Here is a 22,790-nt window from a genome sequence, read left to right as displayed (position 1 = left end):
TACTTATGTAAACTCTAGAAGGAAGGGGATGATTCAGATTTGTCCACTTTATATCGATGTTTCATGGTAATTTTTGATGCTCCTGCTCAGGTAGCTAACAAATTAAATGAGTATTTTGCTTCTACATTCTCACATGAGGAGTTATTCAGGGAACGGAATGCCAGAGGTGAATTAAACTCTGGCAGTGAGCTAAACGATTTTGTAATAACAGAGCAAAGTGGAGGAGAAATTGTTGAAGATAAACATAAGAAATGCACCTGTGATGTGATTGGATCTATCCAGTTATATTAAAGGAGGCAGCAAAGGAAGTAAGAAAACCCTTAACCATAATTATGAGAGCTTCCTTGGATTCAGGGAGGTACCCATGGAGAAAATGTGACCCCAATTCACAAAGGAGGATCAAAGGGTGACACAAGTAATTACAGACGTGTTAGTTTAACTTCTGTTCCAGGGAAATGAATGGAGGCACTGGTTAAAGAAGCACTGCAAGATCAACTAGACAAGACTTCAGTTATAGCTCAGGCACAGCATGGGTTTGTTAAGGGGAAGTCTTGTCTGACCAATTGGATTGGATTCTATGTGGTCACAAAGGAACTGGATGCAAAGAATAATTTTGATATCATATACAGTGGAACTTTTCTATTACAAACTTCTATTTAACGAATTTTTTCGCAAAACATTGCACCTTGAAACGAAATTACATGTAAAATTAACCCTATATAGCAAAGTGTTAGTCTCTCTATAACGAATTTTTAAAGAAATTAGTAAAAGCATTTTGGAAGATTTTCAAGCATTTACTGCTAAACAGCCACTCATATATACTGCCTCCTTCCTTCCAAAACTGCGCATTAGCATCTGAAATTAAATAATCATCCTTTTAGTGAACACTTGTGGCCATTGACGCCGGTAGGAGGGTCTTTGTTTCATTTTTGTTACAGTTATTAAACCAAATGGGTTTTCTTATAAGTGGTTGTAAAGTTTACAATAAATAGGGTAGATTTTGTAAATTGATGTTGGCTCGGGGGAAAACGAAATTCGCTGCAGTAAACCTTTAGCATGCTGCTGCAGTGGCAATACATAGAATGCTACCATAGTCAGTTTTTAGTAATGCCTACTGAGTGACATTCGTTTCTCACCTCAACTGTACCACGTGACCTTCATGTCACTCATTATATGATATGTCCGTTATCGTCTAACTGGACTCCCAGTAAATGGTTTTCATGAATTTTTTTTATTTTTTTTTATTTCATTCGTCATCAATCACACAGGCTATATGCTCTCTTATTTTTTTTTTCCTTGAAAAGTAACATACGGCATACGTTAATCATAAATTTTCTTTCGTGTATATATGAATAAAAGTGGAATAAAAGAAATTCACAAAGTCGTATATTTCTTCAAAGTGAGTGAAACTGTTGACTTGGCAAGCGAACGTCATTGAGTAGGTGGTACCTGTACTAACAATTCACTATATGGCCAGTGCAGCGAAGTTTCCGGTGTATGTATCGGCAAGAGCTGCAGTCCAGTAATTTTTACAATTGCAAAAACAATGTCGAAGAGAAAGTGTTTAAGTATTAATGATAAAGCAAAGATTGTTATGATATTGACCAGGGTTTTAAGAAAAAAGATGTTGCGGAGAAATATGGCAATCTGCAAGCAGTTTATCTACGATTTTAAAAAAATTGAGAATCAATTTTAAATGCCATTGAAGGAGGAGCAGACAAGAAGTGAATTAAGTTGTGTATATACGAAGATGTTGATAGAGCTGTTCTAAATTGGGTGCAAATGACACGTGAAAAGAATATCCAAATATTGGGCCTAATAAATAAGCAACAAACTCTGAAATTTGCACAGTCCCTTGGAGATACAGAATTTAATGCGAGCACTGGGTGGCTAGATAAATTTAAGAAGCGCCACAGAATTGTGGAAAAGGTTATTTGTGGAGAAAGTGTTAATGTAAGCGAAGAAGATTGCAACAGTTGAAGGAACAATACCTTAAAGAAGATTTGGGAAGAATATGAGCATAAGAATGTTTTTAATGCTAATGAAATGGGTTTATTCTTTAAATGTTTACCGAATAGAACACTTGCTTTTAAGGATGATAAATGTTTTGGTGGAAAGCAAAGAAAGAATCACTGTGCTAGTTGGAGCAAATATGACAGGAAGTGAAAAATTGACTTTTAGTCATCGGGATATCAAAAAACCCAAGATGTTTTAGAGGCACAAAATCTTTGGAAGTTGACTACACCTTTTAATAAAAAAGCATGGATGAAAAAGTGATATTTTTGAAGAATGGATATTAAAACTAGATAAACGTATAACAAAAGAAAAAAGGAAAACCGTGTTGGTAACTGTCCGGCACATCCTGCCAGTTTCTGCCAAACTTAAAAGTGCAAATTTGTTTTTACCACCAAACGTAACATCAAAACTCCAGCCAATGGACCAAGGCATTATTAAAAATTTTAAATTTCATTATCGAAAGAGAATAATAATGAAGATTGTCAATGCATTATCAGAAAATAGAAACTTGGAGGTTACAATTAACCTTAGAGATTGCATCTCTTAACTGGCAAAAGTTTGGCAAAACGATGTCACTGAATATACTATTCAAAATTGTTTTTCGAAAACGGGATTTGCATTGAATACAGAAGTCAAACAACAACTGGATGAACAAGATGAATTGCCCCTTTCACAACTGAAAAACTTTTGGACATTATTAAAATCGTCTGGAAACTTCGAAAATGAAATAACACTGGATAGTTATGTTTATGTAGATCAATAGCAGAACATCCAAATGAAGATGAAATACTGCTGAACAGTGTTAGACGCGACCATGATCACGAAGAAATTAACGATGATGCTGAAGAGATGCATCAGAACAACCCGCAGAAAACCAAACTAGCGAAGAAATGATTAACGCTTTTAAAACGGTTCGTATGGGTCTACAGTTTTGTGAAAATGTTCCCGATAATGTTTTTAATGCTCTGAATAAATGTGAGGTTTTCTTTGAGAATCAAACAATTTTTTAATTGTACTGTGCAAACGAAAATTACAGATTTTTTTTAAATTTGTGATACTTACCGGCAAAAATTGTGTAAACGTAATTTAAATAAGTATGTTTTTGAAATAAAATACATTAAAAATAAATGTAGATTCGTTTTCATTCTCTAATTAGATAACAATTTCTAATAAAAAAGATATTCTCTGTATAACAAAATTTCTCTATAACGAATTTTTTCGCCGGATTTATCGAATTCGTTATAGGGAAGTTCGACTGTATTTGGATCTTAGAAAGGCTTTTGATACTGTTGCACATGGAAGACTGCTACACAAATTGGAGCAGTGTGGCATTGGAAGCAAATTGCTGCTATGAATAAAGGGATGGTTGAGTGGGAGAAGACAGAGAGTGGTAATCAATGGACACTGCTCTTAGTGGACTAATGTTATTAGTAGAGTCCCCCAGGGTTCGGTGTTGGGTCCATTTTTGTTTTCTGTATTTATTAATGAAATTGATGATGGTATATCAGGCTTAATGTCCAAGTTTGCAGATGATACAAAGATCGGCAGGATTGTTAATGACACTAATGACAGTAAGCTGCTGCAACAGGATCTAGAAAAGTTGAGCAGATGGGCTGAGAGGTGGCAACTGAAGTTTAACATTGACAAATGGAAAGTACTGCGTATGGGAAGCAGTAACCCCAGAGTAACGTATCAACCCTGTGGTACTACACTGACAGTGGTAGAGAATGAAAAGGACTTGGGGGTAATTGTGCAGGCAGATATGAAGTTTTCTGAGCAGTGCAGACGGTCTGCAAGAGTAGCTCATGGTGTCTTGTCAATGATATACAGGAATTTTTCTAGCAGTGATAAGGAGGTGATTATCCCCTCCCTCCCTTGCATAAGGCAATGGTCAGGTCACACCTTGAGTACTGTATACAGGTCTGGAAGACTCATTTTAAGAAGGATGTATAGCAGCTGGAACAAGTACAGAGAAGGGCAACAAGATTAGTGAATGGAACAAAGGGTTGCTTTTACGAAGAAAGGCTTAAGTTTTACAAATTACAGTTTCAGGAGACTAGGCACCTGAGAGATGTATAAAGCCTTGAATAGTCTGAGCATGCTCAATGCTGATGGGATTCTTTCTCTTGCTCAGAATAATCACCTGAGACGGCATAAATTCAAATTGAGGAAAGATGGTTGTGGGGTAGATGTGCGGAAGTTTGTCTTTAGCCAACAGGTGGCTGATTGCTGGAACAAACTTCCATCTGTTGTAGACGTTGATAGCTTAAATAAATTCAAGGCAGAACTAGACAAACATTTGGAGCAAGTGGATGGGTGAAATGAGAAGGGTTTTTTTTGGCTGATGCTAAATAAACTTGCTTTCCTGCATCATTTGCCTTTACTAATGCTAATACAATGTCTAACCATGTTCAAATGAGATTCACTATATACCCTAATCACACTTATAATGAAGCAAAGCATAATTTCGATGTATTATTGCATAGTGCTGACCAGACTCAACACCAGTTCATCCACTACTCCCTTCCAAACTGGTAATGCAACTACATCAACAAATAACTACTACTGTCTTCACACAAGTTATCACAGGATCAGATTTCACCTCTTTCTATGGGATTGAACTATAACCTACCACCTCATTTTTTACCCAATAAGCAATGTGTAACTGATATTGAATTTTGACTCCAAAATATTAACAAAAAAGACTTAATTGAACAGCAGGTAAACCCGTTGATTTACAACTCAAAAAGTCGGAAGCTATAAAATTAAGCAGGTGCCAAAGTATGGCCTTATATGATCTACGGAAGAACAATGATAATTTGATTCAAAAAGTTGACAAGGGAGATATGATAGTAATTCTTGATAAATCAGATAACATTAATAAGTTAAACTTGATTATCTCGGACACTCGGATAACTTCTACATATCTTGAAGCAAACCATTCCTTGTTTATACACTTGGTTAATCAATACAATAAAACTTTTAATTACTTATTGAAAGAGTAATTTCATCATGATATCCCAACTAAAAAATCTGAAAGCCAGAACTTTTAATATTCCCACTCTTTTTGATCAAGTAAGGTACCACAAAACAGGATTTCCCATTTGCCTTATTGTTTCCTACAAAAAGTCTGCTTTTGCATCACTAGCCACCTATACAATATCATCAAAACCTTTAGACAGGTGATTAAATTTGGTATTAAGAATTACGATACATTATTTAATAGCCTAAAGGATTGTAATCTACATAACAATCATAACTTGTTCTCCCTAGATATCACATCCTTATAAACAAAGATAAACGTTGAGTATACTTTAGACGTAGTGTGGGATATGTTAAACAATAACAGTATACTTATTAACTATACCAAACTGCCCATTTAAGAGATTTTTCACCTGATTAGACTTCTAATCAAAGCAAATTTTATTACATTTCATGGTAAAGTATATAAACAAATTTTTGGTCTGCTCATGAATTTAAATCTCAGCAGTATCATATTAGAAATTTACCTTTCAACCATTGAGAGCATATATCACCTTTTTTACCCCAAATTAGATATTATGGGAGATACCTAGATGATGTTCTCTGTATCACTGACAATAATACTATTTATGATATTTTATATTGATTCAATAATATCCACCTCTGGCTGAGTTTCACGTTAGAAGCAGAGAACTTTGAAACAAAATCACTTAATTTCCTAAACTTTACACTTGCCTGTTACATGAACAGTATCCAATTCAATGTTTATTGAATTGGAAACCGACAAACATAGGCATGTTTCTAAACTAAAACAGCTATCATCCGTTTACGCACAAACGATCTATTATTTTTAGCCAATTTCTGAATGCATGTACAGCAGGCCCCCGTTATAACATGGTTCGCTTTACGCTGATTCGCTATAACGCTGTTCTTATATTATAACCCGTATCTGACTATAACGCTGTCACAGATCACTATAATGTTCTTTTACAGATTGAATTTTTGGCATATTTAACGAAATAGTTTCATTTGTTGGAGTCGATAGCTTGAAAATGAATACCAAAACAGCATTAAAATGTTTCCCACGCCGACTTGAGAAATTTTCCCATGCTCAGTGAAAATTTCTGCACGCTAATTTAATTGCAGTACAGTGACTTGTTACGTTTCCGAGATCAACATTTTAAAAAATGACCAAGTATATTGCTTGTAATATTTGCATTATATGCATTTATCCAAAGTCTAGTCATCACTCAATACCGTATTAGACATCGTGCGAAACGGACAGTTTACTTGAACATTGTATCATAATTAATGCAACCAATGCAGTTACATTTTCGAAGAGTTAATAATGGCCGATAAGAATGAAAAAGCACCAACGTCTGAGCGCAGTATGAAGACTATAAATGTAAGAAAAAGACTGAATTTGAAAATTAAATTAGACGTTTTGAAGCGAATCGATTCCGGTCAAAGACAAGCAGATGTGTGCTATAATTTAGGACTTGCAAGTTTAACTGTAAGAACAATTATAAAAAAAAATAAAGAATTAATTTTATCAGCGGGAAAGACAGCTGTTCCACTGCAAGCAACTAGGGCTAGGTCGGCTCTTTGGATTGAAATGGAAAGACTAACCAATTTTATTGAAGATAATATCCAATGCAGAATTCAGTTAAGTTAAATATTATTAAAAAAAAAAAAAAAAGAGAGAGAGAGAGAGAGAGATTAGCCAACATGATGATCTGAAGAAAACTCACCTAAAAAAAAAAAAGTGTGGAACCATTTAAAACTACCAGGGTCCTGAGCTGGATATCATCATTCTTCTATTTCTTGGCGATTCCTTTCTACTTTCTCTCTCTCTCTCTCTCTCTCTCTCTCTCTCTCTCTCTCTCTCTCTCTCTCTCTCTCTCTCTCTCTCTCTCTCTCTCAGGGTAAATCGGGAATTTTTTTTGGCTGTTGCAGCATAAGCCTCAAGCTTCCTTGCACCGTATGGCTAATAATAATAATAATAATAGTAAGGGCTGGTTGAATAGATTTAAAATCCAGGGAGAAGCCGCAAGTGCAGATTAAGGAGCCGAAACTTTCAAAAAAGAACTTGTTAAAATTATTGAAGAGGGGTATTATGTGTTATACTTCTCAACAAGTTTTTAATATTGACGAAGCAGGACTTTTGTGGAAATGAATGCCTAAAAGAAGTTTCATATTGAAAGAAGAAAAAAACATGCCAGGTTTGAAAGCGGCAAAGGATCGGTTGACTTTATTGGTGGTTGGTAACGTTGCGGGGGATTTAAAATTAATACCCCTTTTAGTTTATTTGGAAGAGGACCAAAGTTCAACCCAAAATCGACACATTTTTCTTGATTAAATTCATCAATTAAATTAAATCAATTTAGATCAATTAAATTCATGATTTTAATTGGAATTCTAAGTTTAATTTTGATACGTAAGTAGTTACCACATAATTATATATGTATGTAATGCAGAATATTTTATATGTACAAATATTTGAATATTAAATATTTTGACCGACATTTGTGCATCTTTTCACTACCATTTATTATTTCACTACCATTGATTAGGAAATATCCTATGGCACCGACCGCAACTCACATATACATATGTTACCTTATTGGAATGCGGCACTCGCTTAGCACGGATTCACTTGGCGCTCTGTTTTTACGGAACAAATTATCAGCGTTAAGCGGGGGTCACCTGTAAATACTCCACGCTGGAATCACCAAAGTCCAGATACTTACAGACAGATTTTTAAATAGAACTTATCCTCTTCTCACTGTTAACCAAATTAAAACACAGTTTAAAAATAAATTAAGGAAAACACTAGTCACTAGCAATAACACCAAAAAATACTTTTTTTATTTCCATCCCCTACACTGAACAATGGCATAAACAATTAAACAGGCTTTTCAGACACAAAATTTAAAATTGTGTCTAGACCTGTACATAAATTACATGCTGAATTAAATAATCGTTCAATCATGTTGTCATTTTCGAAGCAGATAAATAATCTAGTATACATTATCTGATGCAGTGAATGTGACTCAACTTATCAAGGATCGACACGATGTATGATGGATGTGAGAATGAAAAGCTTGGCCTCAGTTGCTTCTAGGGCAGGCGCCTTGGAATTAGCTCTTTTTTTTTTTTTATTTAAAGAGTCCAAAATATTTAGTATTCAGCGAAACTACATTAAATTATTAATAGCTGAAACCCTGGAAATCAAAATGCATGTAAATTCTATTAATTACATTGCCTACATCTCATCTCTGATTCATGGTCATTTTCGCGCATGCTCCAAGATACTGAATAATCTCTATATTAAGGTCTCACTCATTTAACTCACGTTACTCCTATCCTGTGACGAAGACATACTGTCGAAAAGCTCCAGTCCGCTTCAGGAAGGAAGTTATTCAAATCTGTTTCTAAATTATTTTAACTAATTTATTTTTTGACTATTGCTTTCTACAACCCTTTTTATTGATTTTATTAGATATAATGCCTTCTGTAATCCAGGGTTATATGGTGGTTGTTTGATGTGTTGATGGTTGGGTTGTGGGGTCCTAAGCTATCGATCACGAACGTGTCAAGCCATTCATGCATCTTTGGAGGAGAGAAGTTATTAAATAATTTTATGTTTGATTTAATTCTGGAGTTTGGCATGCTGAAGCATTCTACAAAAGCATATTGAGGTAAAGTCTCTTATTTTTTACATATATTAAGGATCAGCAGGTAAAAGAATCACTAGGTGATGACAGTGATCACAGTACATATTGATGTGGGGTTTACTTAAAGATGTAACTGCCATCAAGGGTGAGGGGGAAGGGTTTTTCCTTTCGTAAAGGAGATTACAGTTATTTCAGATAGTTTTTAAATTCCATACAGTGGGATCAACTAATGTTGCTATCAACAACCAATTCTAAATGGGAAGCATTCAGAGAAATAATCACAGAATGCTGAGCTTTTTATGGCACCTCCGTAGCCAGGTGGGAAGGAGCAGCAGTGGGTAGCACACGCTTCTTGATTAGACCGGGGTTCGAGCCCGTCACCACCAAATACGAAGGATGCGGAAAGGTCAGGGAATGACCACTGCACCGGAGTGATATGGCCTTAGTTGCTAATGCTCTTAAAAAAAATCCAAAATAACAAAAAAAAAAAAAAAAATAGCTTTTTATACCAATTAAAAACACAGTTGAAGGCTTAGACCTAAATGGATATTAGTTGAACTATTGACACATGTCGCAGAGAAGAAAAATGCATGGGATCCATATAAATTATCAGGTGATAGAGAAGCTTACGGTAGGTATAAACTAGTCTGCAATCAAGTCACAAAGGAGGTAAGACAAGCCAAGGCATTTACAAAAAATGTCTCTTGCAAAGAATGCCAAGAAAAGCAGCAAAGAAGTCTTTACTTATTTTAACAGCAGAAAGAAGGGGCTGAATATTTTTATTCGTTCCAGTTCATATCAAAACATCAAAGTTGCTATTTTGCAATTTTAAGCAGAATAAGAACTATGACTTTTTCGATCAAAATAAATATTCCAACTAAAAGGCGGAGCAATACACAAAAAAAAAAAAAAAAAAAAAAAAAAATCACACACATTTTCCCATCCCATCTAATAATCTGTCCAATACTTCCTCCCCACCCCAAAACACTAGGTGGAATCTAATTCCAACAGTTAATTACAATACAGGTAGTTCCCGACTTTACGAGTTAATTTATTCCTAGCAAGCGGTCATAAAGCAGGAATTTATTCCCATAGACATAATGTTAAAACCAGGGGTTACATTCTCAACAATGAAATTAGTTTGCTAATTAGTTTATGTTTAAACAATGATTGATTTATCCAAAGAAATGAAAACATAGCCTGTAAAATCAAGTAAATTATAATTTAAAGAAATTATTTATGACTTAACAAATGTTAAAGAATCTTTATTCTTCATCATCGACTAAATGCACTCTTGTTGATCACTCATTGTTGGGTCGGTACTCGTTATTGGTTTGTTGCACAAGGAGTCTGTCTTCTTCAGAAATGCTTCAAGAGACGTTTGTTTCCAAGATAATCTCTTCTCTTTTCTTTATAAATTTCACGATAGCTGCATAAGCATTTTTTAATGGCACGCATAAATTGCAACTAACTTTTTTTTTTTTATGAAAACCCCAAACACGAAAGGTATCAAAACCTATAGTACTTAGTACCGGCATGGGTTGAAGGAGAAGTATGGGGGGGGGGGGGGATACTGGAAACTTTGCTCTAGAGACTAAACATGGGTTTCACCACTTCAAGCCTCCAATAAGCAAAGTGGTGGTATTTCACCGGTTGATGAAAGTCATCTACCAACTAACAAGATACACGCAAGTGAGATTGCAACTAACAAAATTCACGGGGAATAACACGTTTATGAAGCTTAAAATAATAATAAAAAAGAATGAAGAGAAGATTCTGGAAATTTATTTATGTTTTTTATATGACTGAAGATGGCAGTGAAGGAAACACATCTCACCCTAATAACGTAAAAACCCACACAATTCCAGCTATCAGTATTTTCACATATGCAATAACATCGAGTTTATTACCCATTTACAATTGCTTGCACTAACAGAAATTAGTTTATTACCCATTTACAATTGCTTGCACTAACAGAAAAGCACAATAAACCGGAAAGTGCAAATTGTTTTTATTGTTTTAAGGTCGTGACTTCCAGAAATGTGCTTTAGAAAAATATCACAAAGCCATTCAAAATTGGTTCTTATAACAGAACATATGATAACTGACAGTGTAGTGCATTTAATGATTTGAATTGGTAACTAATACAATTTATATTACAAAATGACCTTTTAAAGCAGTGGTTTTTAACCAGGGTGCTGCAACAACATTCTTGGGGTGCCGTGTAATTTGGGTTTGAGTTACTTAAAGTTATTATTATTAATATTTATTTTTTTCTTTTTTTGAAATTTATACATTTATTTCATTATAAAAAGGTAGTATGAATCAGAGCTGTAATGCTCAATATGTTCTACGTTGATATTAATATTTGTAAAATGATAAGAGGAGTTTACCTCAATATAGTATGGAGAACACTTCCATATGATACTCCAGAAATTAAAACAAAAAACTTACATTAGAGTAACAAATAATTAAAAAAAATTAAGACAATTAAAATCAATTTAACACAATTAAAAATCAATTTAACGCAATTAAAAATATTAAAAAGAATCTAACAAAAATATTCAAAATGATTTTCCTCCCTGAAGCTGACAACGCTATTCGACTGTATGTCATGATCACAAGAATGAAAATTACCAAATTCTGAAGCATTGTCAGGAAGGAAAATTGTTTTGAATATTTTAATTAGTTTCTTTTTAATATTTTTAATTGTGTGAAATTTATTTTAATTATGTTAAACTGGTTTTTAATTATTTGTTACTCTAATGTAAGTTTTTCGATTTTTTCGTTTTAATTTCTGGAGAGTATTATATGGAAGTGTTCTACATACTATATTGAGGTAAACTCCTCTTATCATTTCACAAATATTATAAAATGTAAGTACTGTATCCATTGTACTGTATCTTTTTAAATTTGTGGTGATCTATAATTGATCTTTATTTAGTACCTCTATATAAAGAATAAAATTATTATATAGGTATATATTAAAAGGTCGAAAACCACTGTGTTAGGTATTTATTTTGGCCTAGGGGTGCCATGAAAAAAATTACTGGGACACTAAGGGCACCGTGAACCGAGAAAGTTTGGGAACCTCTGTTTTAGAGAGATAAATAGCTCAGTTATATAGCAAAAATTTCAACTTTCGAGGTCTTGGAACGAATAACTAAAGAACAACGTGTTATTGGGTCACATTACGATATTTTCATGATAAGATCTTTGGAATGGATTAATATCGTAAAGCTGGGTGCACTATATTGTATAGCTATGTGCGTGGTTTGAAATGTGGGATTTATGAATGTTTAACATTCATTTTTTGCAATTAATCTTCATATTTTCGATTTTGTTGATACTTGATACTTGGGAAAAAAAACTCTTAAACCCGGGAACTCGTAAAGCGGGAACTGCCTGTATATTTAAAGGTAAACTTCTATCATCTATTCTGCAACCAACTTCTCTCATTTTAAATGTACACTTCCTCATGGATGTTGCCTGAGAAAGGGTAATGATGCTATCAGCACTAGTTCCCTCAAACCTTCAATACTTTTGATAACTTCTGTGAGAGATCCAACAATCAGGTCACACACTCTTTATATGTTCGAGCTTTGAAAGACAGCTGATACTTCCCAGTATGCCTTGTATTGTTGGCATGTTTCAAATAAGTAGCCACAAAAACTATCTAATTGATAATTAGGCTGCTTTATAGAACACCCCCATTTTATGTTTCCTTTATTATGTTCTAGAGGAGGAACTATATGACAGCTTTGAAAAATACAGTAATGCAAATATAATAAAGAATAATTTGAACTGATAAGTAAAAAAGAACACTAAAACTAACATAAATTTTAAAAATTTATAAAAATCTTTATACTGCCAACTAACTCATATTATTGTTGTATTCATGTAAGATTTCAGACTTGAAAGCCTTTTAAAATAATAAGAGTACTGTTCCAGTCAGTCCTTGTAAAAAACCATACAATACTGATTTTTTATTTCTTTTTATTTATTTTTTTTTTTTTTAAATAAAAACCGCAAACATGAAAGATATTAGAACTTATAGTTATTAGTGCCATGCATGGGTTGAAGGCTGAGAAGATACTTGTTCATATTACTTGAATTTTTTCTTATTGTACTTTTCAGGAAATACACATCAAGGAAGGTTATTTCAGAGAACAGAAACATAAGGAATAAATAAAGAAATCTGGTTGCAGCAGCATGTGTTTTGGAACTGGTCTGAAAAGGGGGGGGGTTACAGATGCCAATCCAGAACAGTGCCGATGGAAGTATCTATAGAAAGAGCATGCAGCAGAAACTGAACATCCATGAGACAGAATGGGGTGACTGCTTAAGCAATGAGTCAATTAATCTGACTGCCCTTTTTGAATGGAATCAAAGATCCTGAGAGAAGTTTTAGTGCCACCACTCCAGATGTGAAAACAATATTCCATGATAGGGTGGATTTGAGATTTGTACAGTGTGAGTAGTCATTTAGAAGAAAAGTAGCAGCAAGTAATCTTTCTTTCTTATTTTATTTATTTATTTTTTTGATGCAGAGGAAGTAATATTTGTGACTTGCTTGTGCCAAGAGATATTAGAAGTCAGGGTAATTCCCAATGGCGATATGTGATCTTCTACAGAAATCTAAGTCATCAAAAATAATTATATGAGCAACAGCTGAGAGTTTTTTTGCAAGAAATAAGACAGGACTGAGTTTTAGAAGGATTGATGTTACTTAGTTTTCTTCACCCCATTGGAAAATTAGTTGGTAATTGGCATTTAAGGGATTGGTATTAGTGGATATTTGAGAAGTTTGTGCAGGACAAGGTTTCCCAAACTGAAGGTGGAATGTGTAGCGTGTTGTCATTAAAAAACTATGGGTAGAATTTCCACTGACTGGAAATTCTACCCATAGAAAGTCATTAATATAGAAGAGGAAAAGAGGAGGAGAAATAACTAAACTTTTGGGAACATCATTAGTGGAGAAGTTAGAAGAAAAAGGGCCATTTACCATCAACCGCAACGAGTGGCATCAGAGACAACTAGAACCCGAATTGCAAAAAAAAAAAAAAAAAAAAAGAAGTTGGCAATCCAAAAGATAGGAGCTTACTTAGAAGACCTTATGCCAAACATGATCCAAAGCCTTAGAAATGTCAAGTCAAGTACAACTGTTTGAGCTCTACCAAATTTTTCTCATCAAATCTGTTCAAGAATTAGTAACGTAACCCAATATATCATCCATAGATTGATGTTGAGAGAATCCATATTGGCAATCATTAATAAAATGAAAGGTTTCAAAGATAGTACAAAAGTTTTTATGGTTTTTTATTGCTTTATTTGTTTATATCACAAAAGCCCATCAAAGAAAATATTCTGTTGGTTTGAAGCTTTTGCCAATATCATAAGGATCTTTCAATTAGGTGGTCTGGGAAGTTCAAATATTATTTTTCACTGCAGTTACATAGTTTATCAAAAGAAAAAATTACTATTTGTGTTTCACCATGAAACTTCGCAACATATCATTTGGAGAAATAAACAGTTGAAATGTAAACAACAGCATATCATGGCCAGAAATTACATTTTTCATAATTAGGCTTTGTGACGCATGGAGCACGTCTCAAATGGGAGATCAAGTAAATTTTTTGCAAGACATTGTATAACAGTGTGGTGCATGACAATTTGGTGAAAGACAGTTGGTGGATTTTTTTTTTTTTTTTTTTTTTTTAGGGAGAATTCAGTGTATGGCAAAGCAAGACAGAAAGTGCAAACTTTTAACATGCCGTGCTGTAGATGGTGAATTCAGTGATCACAGTGCCATTCTTGATATTTTATATTTTTGATAGGGTGTTTTATCCACCTTAATGCACAGTCAACTTTTTTTAGGAGATTCTATTAAAAAAGTATCCCAATCTTTAACCTGCTCCAGACAGGTTAAAGATTGGAATTCAAGAGAACCTAGTTCGCATTGTATTTTTTAAGAAATACCTACTGGGGGAGGGGAGGGGGGGTTGTTCCAGAGACCAAAAGTAGAGTTCATTAATGGATGCCAGCTGGGTAACGTGCATCTTTTGCCATCTGGTTTGCAGCCAGTGCTATAGTTTTTATTGAAAGAAGTTAGTAGTAGGCTAGTACCATGGATGGATTAAGGGTAGGGTAAGGGTTACTGCCTGGAAACTGTGTGTTGGAATTGGAGTCCAAGTCCCCTACATAAAAAAAAAAAAAAAAAAATAAATAAATAAATAGTCTCATTTTGATTATAGGTACAGTCAGTCCTCATATAGCACGATAGTTGTGTTCCTAGAAACCCTCGTGCAATGCAAAATCATGCAATATAAACAACAGGCCCTATGGGAAAAATAGGGTTAGGTGCCGACCACCCAAGTTTGAACACACATTTGTAACCAAAACATTACCAAACACAATAAATAATCATAATAAAATACGTAATATGTAAGCATTTTAATTACTTAAGTATTTTAAGTAATATGTAAGTATTTTAATTACTTAAGTATTTTAAGTAATACGTAAGTATTTTATTACGACTATTACGTAATAAAATATTGCTAATGCTTTTGCTTCTATCTTAAGCAAACTTTTTTGTTTGATTTTCTATCCAAAAAGATGACAGCCGTTCCATCTCTTCCAATTCTTTGTGTCTTAATCTAATGGATTTTAATTACACTTTGAGTTGTTCCTGCTAGGAAAGTTGTTTTTATTTTCTCTGCATTCTTTCTAATTCTCGGCATTGCCTCATTTAGGTCTGTAGCACGTGCAATATCACATGGTCTTTCATTTCGCTCAAAGCGTTTCACAATTTCATATATTTTCTTTATCGACAGAGGCGGACTGGCCATAAGCCTTACTGGGGAAACCCCGATGGGCCGGAGGCCAGTGTGATTTTGGCCATAAACGCTAGTATGAGGCCACTATAAATTTTCCCGGGTAAGAATTTTTGACCAAGTCTGCCTCTGTTTATCGATATTGCTTTTCTTTTTCTCTCTGAATCTGTAGTGTCTTCACCAGGATGCTTCCTTTTCATACCTTTTAAGTATTTTACTCAATTTTTAGGGAATAAAGTGCAATTACAAAATGAGGAGGCACGCTTGATACACATAAACAAAGCTGCGTGCGTGCGTGTAGCAATAAACAACTCTGTGAATAAACAACACCGTAAAGGCAGAGATACACTATTGACACCTCACATTTTACTAAAGCACATTTCTAGGTGTTACTGCCATAAAACAATAAAAACAATTTCCAGTTGCGTTTCTGGGAGTGGAATCTTATAAACTGGTAGTAAACTCGATCTAATTGCATTTGCGATTATACCGATAGTTAGAATTGTGTTGCTTTTTACGTTATTATGGTGAAATGTGTTTCCCCTTCATTCCTATCGTGTTGCGTTCAGTTGGGGTGATTCCGCGTTCGACTGCCATTTCTTGTAAACACAAAGGCGAATCATGCATAAGCGAATTCGGTTCGTGTTATATAAGATATCGTTCCCCTATTTATAAATCGTGTATGATCGAATTCATGTAGCGTAAACACGTGTTATACGAGGACTTATCCATATTGTAATACTGACTGTATTACAATATGGATGGTGTCATGCTGAAATAGAAAAGTACAATTTCCAACCTGCCTATGAGAAGGCCAGTGTGAATCCTTTTATACAAAATAAATATATTAAAATAAATAAATAAGAAATATATTATTCTCTTTTGTCTCCTTATCCTTTTACTTCATTGATTTTGTTAATTTTTGATCTCTGTATGATATACCAAATTGTACTCACTGAATTGTCACAGCCACCAATTCTTTCACCAAATTGTCACATGTAGGAAAATGTCATTTACCAAATCGTTTTGCACACCGAACTGTCATACAATAAACTGTTTTGTACCCTGAACTGTCATACAATAAACTCTTTTGCACCCTGAACTGTAATACAATAAACCGTTGCACACTGAACTGTCATACAATAAACTGTCCAATGAACTGATGTAAATCCCTCAAATGGGTGACAAAGAGTTCAAATCCCTGAGCTCAAGATAACTACATGCTTCTTAAAATGAGGTATTCAATGAGGTATGTGATATTCAAGATATAGCCTAACTGCTACTTTATTAAGTAGCAGTTAGTTCAAGATATAACCTAACTGCTATTTTTTTAGTTAATTAATACTTAAGTGTCCGTAGATTACCGTTCGTAACTTTCCCCTTTGTGATACGATAGTTAAATACCGTACTAGATAGCGTTAGTTGAACTTCGTTAGAAGTTAAATTGTACTTTTAAATAAATTTTACTTTTAAATAAATACATATAACGACTTAGATTACAAACGTAATATAATTAATTATATTTAACATAATTAATAACATAACATAATTAATTAATTAATTAATAGAATCATGACTCAGACAAGAGCAGCAAAGCAAAAGGCTCAAGCTAATGGAAGTGCTGTGACTCAGAGTAGAACTGAGGGGGGCAGTTGTCCTCTGACTCACAGCCTTATAAAATGCACTGTTTGCTTGATGTTTGCAGAGCAATCGGGTACGGGACATGATACTGCCATGGGGGATGTCTTTGTGTGTGCACGATGTCAGGCAACAACTCAGCGTTCTTGTGGGCCTATATGAGAGCTTGAAGGACAGGACGGATGCCCTCGAAGAAACTAAATTGAGAGGCCCATCAAGCTCTCAGCTGCCCACATCAATGCCAGAGCTTGCACTTGGGCATCACGTGACACAGAGACAACCCCCAAGGCAGAATGCGCTGGTCCCGAAGGAACTAGTAGTTGTTGGTGACTCTATTATCAGGGAAACGGGGAACATGCTTTGTAAAAAGGATAGGTGGAACAGGACCAGGGTATGTCTGCCAGGGGCAAAGGTTGATGACGTTGTAGAGCGAATATCGTCTTTTAAGGGCACAAAAGGTGATATAGTTGTACACGTTGGCACTAATGATATTAAGAGTAGGAGACCGGCAGAATTACTTAACAAGTACAGGTCACTGTTGAACAAAAGCCGAGAATTAGGGTTGAATTTGAAAGTGTCTGCAATTCTGCCCAGACACGATAGGAGGGAGTATATGATGAGAGCCTTGTCGATCAATTCGGCCCTGGAAAGATTGTGCAAGGCTCAAGGGGTAGAATTTTTTTCAGCCTGGACTGTACTTGTTAACAGGAGAGATTGCTTCTACAGGGATGGGATACACTTAAATAGAAAGGGTGCAAGAATATTTGCTGATGCTATCGAGGCAGTGTTAGGTGGGTCGGAAAACTGCTAGCTTGGGGGGAGACAAAGACCAATAGATTGACAGTAGCCACTGGCAGAGGTGAAAGAGATTCTTGCACTGCTTCTATTAGAATGAGCAGAAGCCTAAAAAACAAGATGCATGGTATTTCAGAGACTGCTGGGAGCCATTGCAGTACAAGTAAACACATGGGTTGTGTTAGGGTAGTTAAGAATAGAAACAGGTGCAGGTATACTTGCGTGTACACCAATGCTAGGAGTTTAGTAAATAAATTTGATGAATTTGAGGTATTGCTCAAAACATCAAAGGCAGATATAGTTGGGATATCAGAGACGTGGTGTCACACAGATATAAGGGATGCAGAACTGGAATTTGGGGAGTACGTCTACAGAAAGGATAGACAGGATAGGAAGGGGGGAGGGGTTATGCTATTAGTTAAGAAACACATAAAAACCAAGGAAGTGAAGCCAGTCGACATCGCTGGACAGTGCAGTGTTGAGTCAGTTTGGTGTGACATAAGCATTGGGAGATCAAAATTGAGAGTAGGAGTGTGCTATAGGCCTAATGACTCTGATGAGTATAATAAGAAACTGTACAGGGAAATAGAGTGGGCCAGTAAATCAGAGAGTCTTATAATGGGAGATTTTAATTTCCCAGATATTGACTGGAATTTGGGGGTTGGTCACTCACACACTAGCAGGGCTTTTGTGGATTTATTGGATGATTGTTTTCTACATCAGCATGTTCGGGAGGCAACTAGAGGGAGTAATACTCTTGATTTGATTATCGGCAGTGATTCTTCATGCATGAAGAATCTGCAGATAAATGAACCACTAGGTGGCAGTGATCACAGTGTGCTGAAGTGGGATTTACTTAAAGAGGTAACTACCATTAGGGGTAAAGGGAAGGGTTATTGCTTCCGTAAAGGCGACTATGATGGACTGAGACAGTATTTAAATTCTATACAGTGGGACCAACTGATGATGTTACCAACAGCAAATTCAAAATGGGAAGCATTCAAAGAATTAATCTTGGAAGCTACTAGGCTTTACATACCAACTAAGAAATATTGTTCAAGGTTTAGGCCAAAATGGATGTCAGATGAACTAATGAGGCATATGGCAGAGAAGAAAAATGCATGGGATACTTACAAATTAACACGTGACACAGAAGCCTATGATAGATACAAGTTGATATGCAACCAAGTTACAAAGGAGGTTAGGCAGGCGAAGGCAGATTACGAGAAATCCTTGGCAAGGGATGCAAAGAAAAACAGCAAAGAGTTCTTTACTTATGTAAACTCTAGAAGGAAGGGGATGAATCAGATTGGTCCACTTGATATTGATGGGTCAACTGTTGATGACCCTGCTCAGGTAGCTAACAAACTAAATGAATATTTTCCATCGACATTCACACATGAGGAGTTATTCAGCAAGGGGAATGCCAGAGGTGTATTCAACTCTAGCATTAAGCTACAGAATCTTGAAATAACTGGGAGTAAAGTGGAGGAGAAACTGTTGAAGATAAACACAAAAAAGGCACCCGGGGTGGATGGGATCTATCCAGTTATATTAAAGGAAGCAGCAAAGGAAGTAAGCAAACCCTTAGCCATAATTATGAGAGCTTCCTTGGACTCAGGGGAGGTACCCATAGACTGGAAATGTGCAAATGTGACCCCAATTCACAAAGGAGGATCAAAGGCTGACAAAAGTAATTATAGACCTGTGAGCTTAACTTCTGTTCCAGGAAAATTAATGGAGGCACTGGTTAAAGAAGCACTGCAGGATCATTTAGATAAGACTTCAGTTATAGCTCGGACGCAGCATGGTTTTGTTAAGGGGAAGTCTTGCCTGACCAATTTGATTGGATATTATGATGCAGTCACAAAAGAACTGGATGCAGGGAATAGCTTTGATATTATATACTTGGATCTTAGAAAGGCTTTTGATACTGTTGCACATGGAAGACTGCTACACAAATTGGAGTAGTGTGACATTGGAGGCAAATTGCTGCTATGGATAAAGGGGTGGTTGAGGGGGAGAAGACAGAGAGTGGTAATCAATGGACACTGCTCATCCTGGACTAATGTTATTAGTGAAGTCCCTCAGGGCTCAGTGTTGGGTCCATTATTGTTTTCTGTATTTATAAATGATATTGATGATGGTATATCAAGCTTAATGTCCAAGTTTGCAGACGATACAAAGGTTGGCAGGGTTGTCAAGGACACTACTGACACTATGCTGCTGCAACAGGATCTGGAAAGATTGAGCAGATGGGCTGAGAGGTGGCAAATGAAGTTTAACATTGACAAATGTAAAGTACTACACATGGGAAACAGCAACCCCAGAGCAACGTATCAACTCTGTGGTACTACAATGACAGTGGTAGCGAATGAAAGGGACTTGGGAGTGATTGTGCAGGCAGATATGAAGTTCTCTGAGTAGTGCAGACGGGCTTCAAGAGTAGCTCATGGAGTATTGTCAATGATATACAGGAATTTTTCCAGCAGGGATAAGGAGGTGATTATTCCCTTCCACACCTAGAGTACTGTATACAGGCCTGGAGGCCTCATTTCCAGAAGGATGTAGAGCTGCTGGAACGAGTACAGAGAAGGGCAACAAGATTAGTGAATGGAACAAAGGGGTGCTCTTATGAAGAAAGGCTTAAGTTTTGCAAATTACAGTGTCTGGAGACTAGGCACCAGCGAGGTGATCTGATAGAGGTGTATAAAGCCTTGAATGGTTTGAGCATGCTCAATGCTGTTGGGATTCTTCCTCTAGCTCAGAATAATCACCTGAGAGGGCATAAATTCAAATTGAGGAAAGATAGATGTAGGATAGACGTGCGGAAATTTGCCTTTAGCCAGCGGGTGGTTGGTTGGTGAACAGACTTCCATCCCTTGTAGTGGAGGTTGATAGCCTAAATAAGTTTAAGGCTCAGCTGGACAGGTATTTTGAATGAACAGAGGGGTGAAGTGGAAGTGGGTTTTTTTTTTTTTTTTTTTTTGGCTGATGCTGCATAAGCTTGCTTTCTTGCATCAAATGCCTCTACTAATGCTAATGTTATACAATGGGATAATCATCTCTTTGCCTGCTGGCAAAGTTCTTGTATATCGCTGACAGAACTCTATGAGCTATTCTTTAGACTGTCTGCCCTGCTTTGAGAATTTCATGACGGCCCATTTAATATCCTGGTCTTTTTCATTAAAAATCCCTGAGTTTTAACTACCCAAATGATGTGTTAGGCTGGGATTACTTCTATCTGAATGTAGTACCTCACATTTATTAATATTATACTTCAGTTGCATTTTTCACTCCATTTAAATAGTTTAATCAAGATTTTATTTAAGCAATATTCCTTAATTAATCTCGTTAATCACTTTTCCTGCCTTTATATTGTCAGCAAACTTGAACATTAAACTTGAAATGTCCACATCTCGAAATCTGAAATACCTACATCTTTACACATATTTTTGGTAGCTCAGTAGTAATAATTCTGTCTGTTGACATTACCAGTCAAATGAAAATGTTATATACTCATACACAGTTTCTTTTCAAGTTTACTGTTTGCTTTAACTCCATAAAATGCATACTGAAATTTAGGTCATTTATATATATCCATTTTACATATTTTTATCTTAGAAATATTAAATCTAATAAATTGCTCCTTCCAATCTTGTACACTTGTGCAAATTTTGAGTGAAATATGTCATAACTTTGTAGAGCATTTCTTTGTTTATCTCAACAATTTATTCACAGATACACTTCTTGAATTCTTTGGTAATTGATGACTCAGAGTTCTACATACATCATTTTAGTTATCCCATAAGAATTCAGGTTCCATAAGATCAGAGCAATGAGATGGCAATGGCATATCTCCAAAGGGAGAAAAAAAATAAAAAATCTAGCCTGGAAATATTTAGCAAAAAATATTCATTCTCACTTTTGCTGTATGAGACCATGCTCTGTCATGTTGATTACACATCTTATCTATGTTGTCAGTTTCTTCTACCTGTAGTCAGAACTCCTGAACTCCACAACAGCAATCTGCACTGACAAACTGCTGGGCCATTTCATTTAAGAAAGAATCAATAATCTTAAAACTCAAAACAAGACACCACACTGTCAGTTTCAATGAATTAATGCAATTCATTAACTTTACATATATTTTTGGTAGATCAGTAGTAATAATTCTGCTGACTGGGCTAGCCATATGGGTAAAGTGCCTGTCTTGCAACCCAAAGGTCGCGGGTTCGAATCTCTCCTCGGGCTTGGATCAGAGTAAAAATGCAAAAAAACTTTGGGGAGGTGCATTATGGCCACAGAAGCCGATGCACTAACAATTAAAAAAAAAAAAGTAATAATTCTGTCTGTTGACATTACCAGTCAAATGAAAATGTTATACACTCATACACAGTTTCTTTTCAAGTTTACTGTTTGCTTTAACCCCATAAAATGCATACTGAAATTTAGGTGATTTATTCTGTCATTTACATTGAGTAACTGAACAATGTAAATTTTTTAAGGGTGAAACTTTTGTGCATGAAGAATATACCTCATAGTAGCCTCTGGAAAAAATAGGATATGGGCATGACAATGAATGGACTATCTCAGACTCAATTCAATAGACAAGCAAACTTGCTTTGCATTCTCAGGCATATTTACATTACATGGAGCTCCTGTGGCATTACATCTGTTATAGTATCAGTTGGTTTTAAAATTGGTTTCCAACTTGTTGGTAGCTAGTTTTGTGAAACACCAAAGGGTGATTCACAAACATAAAGATTTTGCTGAAAATTATGCTGCACTGAATGATAGAGTTAATTTCGGAAAACCAATGTATGCAAGAAATGCAATGGATATTCCA

At 35.5% G+C, this 22,790-nt stretch overlaps 1 protein-coding gene across 5 annotated transcripts in view; it reads right to left on the bottom strand.

Annotated features, from left to right (window-relative positions):
- Window positions 1–22,790, bottom strand: part of LOC150080131 (uncharacterized) — a 660,399-nt gene that overhangs the window by 175,819 nt on the left and 461,790 nt on the right. The window lies entirely within an intron of this gene.

The sequence above is a fragment of the Mastigoproctus giganteus genome, chromosome 9 (assembly GCF_048544385.1).
Source record: "Mastigoproctus giganteus isolate SK-2022 chromosome 9, ASM4854438v1, whole genome shotgun sequence".
Lineage (NCBI taxonomy): Eukaryota > Metazoa > Arthropoda > Arachnida > Uropygi > Thelyphonidae > Mastigoproctus > Mastigoproctus giganteus.
The sequence above is the reverse complement of the archived record's forward strand: the minus strand, read 5'-3'. Positions and strand labels throughout refer to the sequence as shown.